This window comes from Meriones unguiculatus, chromosome 20 (assembly GCF_030254825.1).
Source record: "Meriones unguiculatus strain TT.TT164.6M chromosome 20, Bangor_MerUng_6.1, whole genome shotgun sequence".
NCBI lineage: Eukaryota > Metazoa > Chordata > Mammalia > Rodentia > Muridae > Meriones > Meriones unguiculatus.
In genome coordinates, this window is record NC_083367.1 from 173,644 (window position 1) to 185,230 (window position 11,587).

Consider the following 11,587-nt stretch of genomic DNA (forward strand, 5'->3'; position numbering starts at 1 on the left):
TAGTGTTAGGTTTAGGGTTAGGGTTGTGCTAGATTCAGTATTAGGGTTTGGATTGTGCTACTGTTAGTGTTATGGATAGGGTTGTGTTTGAGTTAGAGTTAAGCTTAGTGTTAGGATTATGTTTGTGCTAGGGTTAGAGTTAGGGTTCATCTTTGGGTTGTGGTAAGGTTGGGTTTAGGTTGGGTTACGGATAGGATTAGTGTTAATGTTGTGATAGCTTTAGGGTTGTGGTTGGTATGTTTAAGGGTTGCGTTTGTTCTAGGATTAGGGTTTGGGTTAGTGTTGTGCTAGGTTTAGGGTTAGGTTTGTGCTATGTTCAAGGTTAGGGTTTGGGTTAGCTTTGTGCTAAGGTAAGGTTTAGGGTTAGGGTTAGGGTTAGGGTTAGGGGTTAGGGCCAGGGTGAGGGTCAGGGTCTGGTTTAGGGTTTAGTCAGTGTCAGGGTTAGTTTACAGTTACGGTTAAGGTCAGGGTCAGTGGTAGGGTTAGGGTTAGGGTTAGGATCAGGGTCAGTGTCAGGGTTAATGCTTAGGGTCATGTTCAGTGTTCGGGTCAGGCTCAGGGTCAGGGTCAGGTTCAGGGGTAGGGGTAGAGGTAAGGGTAGGTTATGTATAGGGTTACGGGTAGGGTTAGGGTTAGGGTTAATGTTAGGGTTAGTGTTCTGCTACGGTTCACGGTTTTGCTGGTTTTAGGGCTATGGTTATGGTTAGGGTTAGGGTTGTGCTATGGTTAGGGTTAAGGTTAGCATTAGGGTTATGTTAAGGTTAGAGTTAAGGTTGTTCTAGGTTAAGGTTATGGTTGGGTTAGTGTTGTGATAGGCTTAGTGTTACCTTTAGGGTTAGATTTAGGTATAAGGTAAAGGGTTAGGTTTAGGGTTAGGGTTGTGCTAGGGTAAGGGTTAGGGTTATGGTTGTGCTGGGTTTAGGATATACGATAAAGAATAAATATAGAATAAATAAAACTAACTAAATACATAGTCTTTCCGTCATAGGTGTTGTTCCTGCACAATCTGTGAGTCCACATTTCATTTATTTCTATTTTTCTTTTTTTTTTTTGTTTGTTTGTTTCTGGTTTGGTGTTTAGTTTGCATGTAGTGGCTGTCCTGCCACTGCTCTGGAGACCAGTTTGGCCTTGAAACAAGGAAAAGCCTGCTTCTGCTTTTTCTTTTGTTTTGTTTTTTGTTTTTGGTTTTTTTCCTGACCCCAATCCCAAGACCTGGGTCTGTGCAATGGTGCTGAACCAGTTTGCTGTGAGCCTTCTTGTCTCTCCCTCTAGCTTGTTGCTGAATTGTTCTTCCTTGGTTGTTGTTGTTGTTGTTGTTTGTTTTTTAATATTATTGTTTATTTTTTAATATTATTCACAGGTTATTTACTTTGTATCCCAGCCGTAGCCCCCTCCCTCATTCCTTGGTTGATTTTGACTGTATTATTCATGTTGTGTGTGTGTTTGTTTTGCCCTCATCTGCCTGGCTTCTTGCCAGTATCCTTACAGCCCCAGTGTGTAAGTTTCCCATTTAGAGTTAGAATTTATTCAGAGAGATAGGTAATGTGCAGGCCTGTACTGCCACCACCAGCACAGACTCTAATTCATTGTGTTTTGTGTGTGTGTGTGTGTTTGCTTGCTTTATTTATTTATCCATCCACCCATTTATTTATTTGTTGCTCTGGATTTTTTCTGTTTTTGTTTTGTTTGTTTGTTTCCAGCCTTGGTAGCCTTGGTTTTGGAGACCAGGCTGGCCTGGAACTCAGAGAGATCCACTTGCCTCTCTCTGACTCCCCGAGACCTGGGATGACAGTCATGCTTCACCATGCCCGGCCTATGTTTTAATTTTATTTCTTGTGTTTTGTTGACACAAGTTTATGAGACGATGTCTCTCTGTATTGGCTGTTTTTCATACCGAGTAGATGCCTCGGCACAGTTTTTTTCACCCCTTGGAAACTTCTCTAGTTCTTTCTGAGTTTGTTTACTTATTGGTTTTTATTTCATGTGTGTTTGTGTGAGGGTGTCAGAAGATCTGGAACTGAAGGTCCTGAGCTGCCATGTGTGTGTTTTGAGTTGAGTGTGGGATCTTGAGGAGACCAGACCATGTGCTCTTAACCACTGAGCCAATACTCCAGCCGCCAAATTGATTTATTTATCTATCTATTTATCCATTTATTATTTGTTTGGCTATTTATTATCTAGTTATTTATTTATTTGAGACAAACTCTCCATATCATCTCTCTGTCTCTCTGTCTCTCTCTCTCTCTCTCTGTATGTCTCTGAGAAACAGAGAGCTAGCTATATTTTAAAATTAAATAAGTGAACGAGAAATCAAAAACAAACAAGCTTTGGTTTTGTGTCTGTTTCTTTGTTTTGTTTTGTTTTGTTTTAGTTTATTTTTTCTCTCTCCAGATAGGGGTGGCTGCCCTGCCACTCACTCTGGAGACCAGTCTGGCCTTGAAACAAAGAGAAGGCCTGCTTCTGCTTTTGTTGTTGTTGTTGCTGTTTTGTTTTCATGCTTTTTGTTTGCTTGTTTGTTTTATTCTATGCAGTCAAGCAAGGGTTGACGGGGAGAAGAAAAAGAAAGACACACATCACACACAGAGATTCTATCTCTCTCTCTCAAACACATACCACAGAGGTGAGAGAGAGAGATTTTTGTAAATTTCACTAAATATATGATAAAGAATAAATATAGAATAAAGAATATAAACCAGAAGAAGAAAAACAAAATGCCTTCCTGGAATGAAGAAATACAAGGAAGCCAAACTGGGTGTGGTGGTGCATTCCTTTAGGCCCAGCACCCTGAAGACGGCAGAGGCAGGCAGATCCCTGAGTTTTAATCCTGCTTTGCAGATGATATTCTTTCTCGGGAAACCTTGTTTCAACTAACAACAAAAACATACAAAACAAACAAACAAACAAACATAAAACAAAAGAAAAACAAACAAAAACCGTCAACAAAAAATCTAGATACTAACCTTTTCTTAGTTCACAACACTGTCTTTTCTTACTTTGGAGACACCTTTATGTGCTCTTCTCAACTATGGTAGATATATCATTATTCTGTTTTCTTCTCATCTTAGTTCAGAAACACTGTTTCAGTTTTTCCTGTACTTCTCAATGCTGTGTTTTCTGTTTCGGTTTTTATCATGTAAATATGTATATATGCTTTTCTCTACTACCCTAGATATATCACTCTTCTGTTTTCTTCTCAACTTAGTTCAATAACATTGTTACCTGTTTTCATGTACTTAGTTCACAATGCTGTGCTTTGCCTTTCTTTTGTTAACTTGGAGATCCTTTTATGTGTTCTTCTGGACTATGTCAGATATATCACTTTTTCTTTTCTTCTCAACATAGGTCAGAAAAACTTTTTAATGTTTTCATGAACTTAATTTACAACGCTGTGCTGTCCTTTCTGTTCTTACCTTGGAGACATGTTCATGTGCTCTTCTGTACTATGCTAGATATAGCACTTTTCTATTTTCTTTCGTGTACTTAGTTCACAATGCTTTGCTTTGCCTGTCTGTTCTTACCTCGGAAACCCGTTCATGTGCTCTTCTCTACTAAGCTGGTTATATCACTTTTCTATTTTCTTCTCCACTTAGTTCAGTAACATTGTTACATGTTTTCTTGTACTTAGTTCACAACGCTGTGCTTTGCCTTTTTGTTCTTAACTTTTTTTGATACGTTTATGTCTTCTTCTGTACTATGCCAGATATATCACTCTTCTGTTTTCTTCTCAACTTAGTTCAGAAACACCGTTACACATTTTCCTGTACTTAGTTCACAATGCTGTGCTTTAACTTTTTTTCTTACTTTGGAGATGCGTTTATGTGTTGTTCTGTATTATGCCAGATATATCACTTTTCTGTTCTCTTCTCAACATATGTCAGAGACACTTTTTATTTTTAACATGTACTTAGTTTACAACGCTGTGCTTTGCCTGTCTGTTTTTACCTGGGAAATACGTTTATGTGTTCTTCTGTAGTATGCCAGATATATTACTTTTCTGTTTCGTTTTCAACACAGTTCAGAAACATTTTTTATTATTTTCATGTACTTAGTTCACAACGCTGTGCTCTCCTTTCTCTTCTTACCTTGGAAACACGTGTATGTGATCTTCTCTACTATGCTCGATATCTCACTTTTCTGATTTCTTCTCTACTTAGCTCAGAAACTCTGATACATATTCTCCTGTTCTTAGTTCACAACGCTGCGCTTTAACTATCTTTTCTTACTTTGGAAACATGTTTCTGTGCTCTTCTCTACTACGAGAGATATATCTCTGTTCTGTTCTGTTTTCTTCTCCACTTAGTTCAGTAACATTTTTACATGTTTACAGGTACTTAGTTCACAATGCTGTGCTTTGCCTGTCTGTTCTTAAGTTTTAGATGCTTTTATGTGTTCTTCTGTACTAAACCAGATACATCACTTGTCTGTTTTCTTCTCAACTTAGTTCAGAAACACTGTTACATAGTTTCCTGTGCTAGGTTCACAACACTGTGGTTTAACTTTCTTTTCTTACTTTGGAGACACATTTATGTGCTCTTCCCAACTGTGCTAGATATATCACTTTTCTGTTTTCTTCTCATCTTAGTTCAGAAACATTGTTTCGTGTTTTCCTGTACTTACTTCTCAACTCTGTGTTTTATGTCTCTGTTCTTACCATGGAAACACATTTATTTGCTCTTCTCTACTATGCTAGATATATCAATTTTCTGTTTTCTTCTCAACTTAGTTCAGAAACACTGTTTCTTCTTTTTCTGTACTTAGTTCACAGAGCTGTGCTTTCTGTTTCTGTTCTTACCTTTGGGACACATTTATGTGTTCTTCTGTACTATGGTAGATATATCACTTTTCTGCTTTCTTCTCAACATAGGTCATAAACACGTTTTGTTGTTTTCATGTACTTAGTTTACCACGGTGTGCTTTCCTTTTCGTTCTTACCTTGCTAACCCGTTCATGTGCTCTTCTCTACTACGTGAGATATATCACTTTTCTCTTTTTTTATAAACTTAGTTCAGAAACATTGTTACTTACTTAGGGTGTGCTAGGGTTATGTTTAGGGTTGTGTTAGGATTAGGTTTTCGGTTAGGGTTAGTCTTAAGGTTATGCCTAGTATTAAGGTTGTGCTAGTGTTAGTGTTAGGCATAGGGTTAGGTTTTAATATTAGGGTTGTGGTAGGTTTAGGGATAGTGTTATACTTAGGGTTTTGCTAGGGTTAGAGTTATGGTCAAGGTTGTGATAAGGGTAGGCATAGGATTAGGTTGTAATATTAGCTTGTGCTGGGGTTAGTGACAATGTTATTGTTATGGTTCTGCTGGGTTTAGAGTTATGGTTAGGGTTGTGATTGGGTTAGGATTATTGATGTGCTACTGTTAGGATTAGGGTTTGGGTTCTTTTAGGGTTAGGGTTATTCTTAGGATTATGCAGGGATGAGGGTGAGGGATTGGTTTAGGGTTAGGTTTGGGGTTTTGGTAGTTTTAGGGTTAAGGTTTTGCTTGGGTTAGGATTAAGGTTAGGGTTAGGCTTAGGGTTGTGCTAGAATTAGAGTTAGGATTAGGGTTGTGCTAGGGTTAAACTTAGGGTTAGTGTTAGGGTTATGGTTGTGCTGGGTTTAATATTAGGGCGAGGGTCAGTGTCAACGTTAGGGTTGTACTAGCGTTAGGATTAGGATTTTGCTAGGGTCGGGGTTAGGGTTGTGCTAAGGTTAGATTTATGATTATGGTTATGGTTTTTTTGTGCTAGGGTTAGGGTTAGTTTTAGGGTTATGCTAGGGTTAGGTTTAGTTTTAGGGTTGTGCAAGTGTTAGCGATAGATTTAGGTGTTAGGGTTTTGTTAACGGTTAGGGTTAGGGTTGTGCTCGAGTTAGGATTAGGGTTAGGATTAATGTGCTAGTTTAATGTTATGCTATGGTTAGGGTTAGGGTTTATTCTTAAAGTTGTGCTAAGGTTAGGGTTAGTGTTCTTTTATAGTTGGGGTTAGGATCATACTAGGTTTAGGGTTAGGGTTGTGCTAGGGTCAGGGTTAGGATTAGGTTTAGTGTTAGGTTAATGCTGGGGCTAAATTTAGGTTTGTTCTCTGTTCAGGGATAGCATTATGGTTAGGGTCGTGCTACATTTCGGGTTCGTATTAGAGGTAGGATTGTGCTATGGTTAGGTTTAAGGTAATGTTTAGGATTAGGGTTAAGGTTATTATTGTTAGTGTTAAGGTTAGGGTTGGGCTAGGGTTAGTGTTAGGTTTAGGGTTAGGGTTGTGCTAGATTCAGTATTAGGGTTTGGATTGTGCTACTGTTAGTGTTATGGATAGGGTTGTGTTTGAGTTAGAGTTAAGCTTAGTGTTAGGATTATGTTTGTGCTAGGGTTAGAGTTAGGGTTCATCTTTGGGTTGTGGTAAGGTTGGGTTTAGGTTGGGTTACGGATAGGATTAGTGTTAATGTTGTGATAGCTTTAGGGTTGTGGTTGGTATGTTTAAGGGTTGCGTTTGTTCTAGGATTAGGGTTTGGGTTAGTGTTGTGCTAGGTTTAGGGTTAGGTTTGTGCTATGTTCAAGGTTAGGGTTTGGGTTAGCTTTGTGCTAAGGTAAGGTTTAGGGTTAGGGTTAGGGTTAGGGTTAGGGGTTAGGGCCAGGGTGAGGGTCAGGGTCTGGTTTAGGGTTTAGTCAGTGTCAGGGTTAGTTTACAGTTACGGTTAAGGTCAGGGTCAGTGGTAGGGTTAGGGTTAGGGTTAGGATCAGGGTCAGTGTCAGGGTTAATGCTTAGGGTCATGTTCAGTGTTCGGGTCAGGCTCAGGGTCAGGGTCAGGTTCAGGGGTAGGGGTAGAGGTAAGGGTAGGTTATGTATAGGGTTACGGGTAGGGTTAGGGTTAGGGTTAATGTTAGGGTTAGTGTTCTGCTACGGTTCACGGTTTTGCTGGTTTTAGGGCTATGGTTATGGTTAGGGTTAGGGTTGTGCTATGGTTAGGGTTAAGGTTAGCATTAGGGTTATGTTAAGGTTAGAGTTAAGGTTGTTCTAGGTTAAGGTTATGGTTGGGTTAGTGTTGTGATAGGCTTAGTGTTACCTTTAGGGTTAGATTTAGGTATAAGGTAAAGGGTTAGGTTTAGGGTTAGGGTTGTGCTAGGGTAAGGGTTAGGGTTATGGTTGTGCTGGGTTTAGGATATACGATAAAGAATAAATATAGAATAAATAAAACTAACTAAATACATAGTCTTTCCGTCATAGGTGTTGTTCCTGCACAATCTGTGAGTCCACATTTCATTTATTTCTATTTTTCTTTTTTTTTTTGTTTGTTTGTTTCTGGTTTGGTGTTTAGTTTGCATGTAGTGGCTGTCCTGCCACTGCTCTGGAGACCAGTTTGGCCTTGAAACAAGGAAAAGCCTGCTTCTGCTTTTTCTTTTGTTTTGTTTTTTGTTTTTGGTTTTTTTCCTGACCCCAATCCCAAGACCTGGGTCTGTGCAATGGTGCTGAACCAGTTTGCTGTGAGCCTTCTTGTCTCTCCCTCTAGCTTGTTGCTGAATTGTTCTTCCTTGGTTGTTGTTGTTGTTGTTGTTTGTTTTTTAATATTATTGTTTATTTTTTAATATTATTCACAGGTTATTTACTTTGTATCCCAGCCGTAGCCCCCTCCCTCATTCCTTGGTTGATTTTGACTGTATTATTCATGTTGTGTGTGTGTTTGTTTTGCCCTCATCTGCCTGGCTTCTTGCCAGTATCCTTACAGCCCCAGTGTGTAAGTTTCCCATTTAAAGTTAGAATTTATTCAGAGAGATAGGTAATGTGCAGGCCTGTACTGCCACCACCAGCACAGACTCTAATTCATTGTGTTTTGTGTGTGTGTGTGTGTTTGCTTGCTTTATTTATTTATCCATCCACACATTTATTTATTTGTTGCTCTGGATTTTTTCTGTTTTTGTTTTGTTTGTTTGTTTCCAGCCTTGGTAGCCTTGGTTTTGGAGACCAGGCTGGCCTGGAACTCAGAGAGATCCACTTGCCTCTCTCTGACTCCCCGAGACCTGGGATGACAGTCATGCTTCACCATGCCCGGCCTATGTTTTAATTTTATTTCTTGTGTTTTGTTGACACAAGTTTATGAGACGATGTCTCTCTGTATTGGCTGTTTTTCATACCGAGTAGATGCCTCGGCACAGTTTTTTTCACCCCTTGGAAACTTCTCTAGTTCTTTCTGAGTTTGTTTACTTATTGGTTTTTATTTCATGTGTGTTTGTGTGAGGGTGTCAGAAGATCTGGAACTGCCATGTGTGTGTTTTGAGTTGAGTGTGGGATCTTGAGGAGACCAGACCATGTGCTCTTAACCACTGAGCCAATACTCCAGCCACCAAATTGATTTATTTATCTATCTATTTATCCATTTATTATTTGTTTGGCTATTTATTATCTAGTTATTTATTTATTTGAGACAAACTCTCCATATCATCTCTCTGTCTCTCTCTCTCTCTCTCTCTCTCTCTCTCTGTATGTCTCTGAGAAACAGAGAGCTAGCTATATTTTAAAATTAAATAAGTGAACGAGAAATCAAAAACAAACAAGCTTTGGTTTTGTGTCTGTTTCTTTGTTTTGTTTTGTTTTGTTTTAGTTTATTTTTTCTCTCTCCAGATAGGGGTGGCTGCCCTGCCACTCACTCTGGAGACCAGTCTGGCCTTGAAACAAAGAGAAGGCCTGCTTCTGCTTTTGTTGTTGTTGTTGCTGTTTTGTTTTCATGCTTTTTGTTTGCTTGTTTGTTTTATTCTATGCAGTCAAGCAAGGGTTGACGGGGAGAAGAAAAAGAAAGACACACATCACACACAGAGATTCTATCTCTCTCTCTCAAACACATACCACAGAGGTGAGAGAGAGAGATTTTTGTAAATTTCACTAAATATATGATAAAGAATAAATATAGAATAAAGAATATAAACCAGAAGAAGAAAAACAAAATGCCTTCCTGGAATGAAGAAATACAAGGAAGCCAAACTGGGTGTGGTGGTGCATTCCTTTAGGCCCAGCACCCTGAAGACGGCAGAGGCAGGCAGATCCCTGAGTTTTAATCCTGCTTTGCAGATGATATTCTTTCTCGGGAAACCTTGTTTCAACTAACAACAAAAACATACAAAACAAACAAACAAACAAACATAAAACAAAAGAAAAACAAACAAAAACCGTCAACAAAAAATCTAGATACTAACCTTTTCTTAGTTCACAACACTGTCTTTTCTTACTTTGGAGACACCTTTATGTGCTCTTCTCAACTATGGTAGATATATCATTATTCTGTTTTCTTCTCATCTTAGTTCAGAAACACTGTTTCAGTTTTTCCTGTACTTCTCAATGCTGTGTTTTCTGTTTCGGTTTTTATCATGTAAATATGTATATATGCTTTTCTCTACTACCCTAGATATATCACTCTTCTGTTTCCTTCTCAACTTAGTTCAATAACATTGTTACCTGTTTTCATGTACTTAGTTCACAATGCTGTGCTTTGCCTTTCTTTTGTTAACTTGGAGATCCTTTTATGTGTTGTTCTGGACTATGTCAGATATATCACTTTTTCTTTTCTTCTCAACATAGGTCAGAAAAACTTTTTAATGTTTTCATGAACTTAATTTACAACGCTGTGCTGTCCTTTCTGTTCTTACCTTGGAGACATGTTCATGTGCTCTTCTGTACTATGCTAGATATAGCACTTTTCTATTTTCTTTCGTGTACTTAGTTCACAATGCTTTGCTTTGCCTGTCTGTTCTTACTTCGGAAACCCGTTCATGTGCTCTTCTCTACTAAGCTGGTTATATCACTTTTCTATTTTCTTCTCCACTTAGTTCAGTAACATTGTTACATGTTTTCTTGTACTTAGTTCACAACGCTCTGCTTTGCCTTTTTGTTCTTAACTTTTTTTTGATACGTTTATGTCTTCTTCTGTACTATGCCAAATATATCACTCTTCTGTTTTCTTCTCAACTTAGTTCAGAAACACCGTTACACATTTTCCTGTACTTAGTTCACAATGCTGTGCTTTAACATTTTTTCTTACTTTGGAGATACGTTTATGTGTTGTTCTGTATTATGCCAGATATATCACTTTTCTGTTCTCTTCTCAACATATGTCAGAGACACTTTTTATTTTTAACATGTACTTAGTTTACAACGCTGTGCTTTGCCTGTCTGTTTTTACCTGGGAAATACGTTTATGTGTTCTACTGTAGTATGCCAGATATATTACTTTTCTGTTTCGTTTTCAACACAGTTCAGAAACATTTTTTATTATTTTCATGTACTTAGTTCACAACGCTGTGCTCTCCTTTCTCTTCTTACCTTGGAAACACGTGTATGTGATCTTCTCTACTATGCTCGATATCTCACTTTTCTGATTTCTTCTCTACTTAGCTCAGAAACTCTGATACATATTCTCCTGTTCTTAGTTCACAACGCTGTGCTTTAACTATCTTTTCTTACTTTGGAATCATGTTTCTGTGCTCTTCTCTACTACGAGAGATATATCTCTGTTCTGTTCTGTTTTCTTCTCCACTTAGTTCAGTAACATTTTTACATGTTTACAGGTACTTAGTTCACAATGCTGTGCTTTGCCTGTCTGTTCTTAAGTTTTAGATGCTTTTATGTGTTCTTCTGTACTAAACCAGATACATCACCTGTCTGTTTTCTTCTCAACTTAGTTCAGAAACACTGTTACATAGTTTCCTGTGCTAGGTTCACAACACTGTGGTTTAACTTTCTTTTCTTACTTTGGAGACACATTTATGTGCTCTTCCCAACTGTGCTAGATATATCACTTTTCTGTTTTCTTCTCATCTTAGTTCAGAAACATTGTTTCGTGTTTTCCTGTACTTACTTCTCAACTCTGTGTTTTATGTCTCTGTTCTTACCATGGAAACACATTTATTTGCTCTTCTCTACTATGCTAGATATATCAATTTTCTGTTTTCTTCTCAACTTAGTTCAGAAACACTGTTTCTTCTTTTTCTGTACTTAGTTCACAGAGCTGTGCTTTCTGTTTCTGTTCTTACCTTTGGGACACATTTATGTGTTCTTCTGTACTATGGTAGATATATCACTTTTCTGCTTTCTTCTCAACATAGGTCATAAACACGTTTTGTTGTTTTCATGTACTTAGTTTACCACGGTGTGCTTTCCTTTTCGTTCTTACCTTGCTAACCCGTTCATGTGCTCTTCTCTACTACGTGAGATATATCACTTTTCTCTTTTTTTCTAAACTTAGTTCAGAAACATTGTTACTTACTTAGGGTGTGCTAGGGTTATGTTTAGGGTTGTGTTAGGATTAGGTTTTCGGTTAGGGTTAGTCTTAAGGTTATGCCTAGTATTAAGGTTGTGCTAGTGTTAGTGTTAGGCATAGGGTTAGGTTTTAATATTAGGGTTGTGGTAGGTTTAGGGATAGTGTTATACTTAGGGTTTTGCTAGGGTTAGAGTTATGGTCAAGGTTGTGATAAGGGTAGGCATAGGATTAGGTTGTAATATTAGCTTGTGCTGGGGTTAGTGACAATGTTATTGTTATGGTTCTGCTGGGTTTAGAGTTATGGTTAGGGTTGTGATTGGGTTAGGATTATTGATGTGCTACTGTTAGGATTAGGGTTTGGGT